The sequence below is a fragment of the Dendropsophus ebraccatus genome, chromosome 11, assembly GCF_027789765.1.
Source record: "Dendropsophus ebraccatus isolate aDenEbr1 chromosome 11, aDenEbr1.pat, whole genome shotgun sequence".
Classification (NCBI taxonomy): Eukaryota; Metazoa; Chordata; class Amphibia; order Anura; family Hylidae; genus Dendropsophus; species Dendropsophus ebraccatus.
This window is the reverse complement of record NC_091464.1, coordinates 3,622,141-3,624,468: the sequence shown is the minus strand read 5'-3', so window position 1 is coordinate 3,624,468 and position 2,328 is coordinate 3,622,141.

The window sequence follows — 2,328 nt, the reverse complement described above, 5'->3', positions numbered from 1 at the left end:
TGTAGCCGGCGGAGGCTCACCAGCGGCCTGGGCATGCCCAAGCGCGCCCGCTCCGGTCCGCGCCGGCGGGACTTGGAGCTCTGGCATCCGGCGGGAGTTCACCAGAGCCCGGGGAGAGAGAGCGCCGCTCCGGTACCCGCCGCGGCTCTTGGAGGCTCTTGGCATAAGGCGGGAGTCACCAGAGGCCCGGGGGGAGAAGAGCGCCCGCTCGGTACCCGCCGGCGGGGACTTGGAGGCTCCTTGGCATCCGGCGGGAGTCACCAGAGGCCCGGGGAGAGAAGAGCGCCGCTCCGGTACCCGCCAGCCGGGGAGCGGGAGTAGGCTGTAGCCGGCGGAGGCTCACCCTGGCCGGGCGAGCCGAGCGCGGCTGCTCCGGTCCCCGCCGGCGGGACTTGGAGGCTCTCGGCATCCGGCAAGAGTCACCAGAGGCCGGGGAGAGGAGAGCGCCGCTCCGGTCCCCTTCGGGCCCCGGGGGCGGGACTTGGAGGCTCTTGGATCCGGCGGGGAGTCACCAGAGGCCAGGGGAGAGAAGAGCGCCGCTCCGGTACCCGGCGACGGGGAGCGGCGCAAAGCGGTAGCCGGCGAAGGCTCACCGCAGGCCCGCAAGGCCAAGAGCGCCGCTCGGTTCCCCAGCGGAGCCGGGCAGCGGGCGGAGGTTCCCCGTCGCGCCCGGGCAAGGGTTCATCCTGCCCGGCACCAGAGGACCAAGCCGTCCCGCTCTCCCCGCCGGAGCTCCGGACTTTGTCATTTTTCTTGGCTGAGGTCCGCGGAGGAGGAGGAGGAGGAGGAGGAGGATGGCGGCGGCGGGAGCCGGGCGTCGGGCGGCCTCGGGAAGCCGGCGGGCGACATCGGGAGCCCCCGCGGGGATCCTCGGGCTCAGTGAAGCTGTTCAGGACGGGTGTCCCCTCTCCAGAGCCCCGGAGGTGCGGGACCGGCCCTTCCCCCCACCCCAGGCCGAGGTCCTCGGAGCGCCGCCCGCGGGAAAAGTGGGGAAAGGGACCCGCAGAACTCCGGAATGAGGTCGGATTTGAACGCCAGATCCGACCCGGAGTTCCAGGAAGTCGGCAGGGATGCGAGGGAGCTGCCGTAGAAATGGGGGTGGTGACGCTCCTCGCAAGACCTCGTTTCCGCCACCACGCGGAAGAACCGTGAGAGAGGCGTAGGCAAGCCTCTCTCAGGGACGCCGCGACGTGGAAAGCCTAGGCCGGCAGAAGGACAGAGGGATCGCCGCTCAAAAGTCCTGGAGCTTTCCGACTTTGTCTCTTTTTTTTTCTTTTCCTTTTTTTTTTACCCCAAACGGCGGCGGCGGGAGAGGGACGGGGACCGCGGAGGCACACTTTTCCCACCCGCTAGCCTGCTCCGGTCGCGGGACTCCCCACTAGATTACCGCGCCGCCGGACTTGAAAGGAGCCAGAGAAAGAGCTATGAAACCTTGCTACATACGTCCTCCCGATCGATAAGGCAACGGGGGCATCGGTGGGGAGAGACCCCTCGCTCGGCCGGGCTTTGGGAGTCCGTGCCGGCATAGGCGAGCGGGTCTCCCTCCCTCTCCCGGATCAGCGCCCCCCGGGGACCCCGGTCCCCGCCCGAGGGCCCGGAAGGTCGCGCGATATCCCACCCCGGGTGGGTCGCGGGCCCCCTCCCTGACCGCCCACTACGCCTCCCTCCACCGGTGAGCTTGCCGAGAGAACCGAGATCCGAGATCGAGCTGCCCTCTCCCGACCGGGACGGCCGGCGGAGCCTTCGGAGACGGCGGCTCGGACCCGGACCCTGACGAGGGTCTGGGCTTCCCACCCCTCTCCGGAGCAGCGCGCGCCGGCAAGCCCGCGACGGCCTCTCACATTCGACTCCCCAAACGTAGCCTCCGACGATGACACCACCACAGAGGGCCGCGCTCACCCTTCTCCGTTCGAGGCGGCCCAAAGAACTCCGGCAGGCCGACGGCAGGCCGGCCGACGATAGGCCGGGAAGAGCGGCGGGGACCCCCCCTACCCTTCGCGGGGTCGGGGGTGGTGTCGACGCCCGCAGGAAGCGCAGCGGCGACGGCGCGGGAGGCTCAGGCCGCGACGGGTCTCTTGGGTTCGCCCGAAAACGGGCTTATAATCCCCCATTCCCCCGGCCTCTCCCCGAACCGAAGCCCAGTGCGCGCAGCGGGCCCCCCGTCGGCCTTCTCGGTCTTGGCTCCGAACCCAGGCGGGAGGCCATGCACCCTCCCATCCCCGGAACCCCCGACGGGCTGTGGCTAGGCCCGGAAGAGTGCGGCAGTGGACCCCCCCTTCCAGGGGAGTCTCGACGCTCGCAGGAAGCGCAGCGGCGCCGGATCCGTCC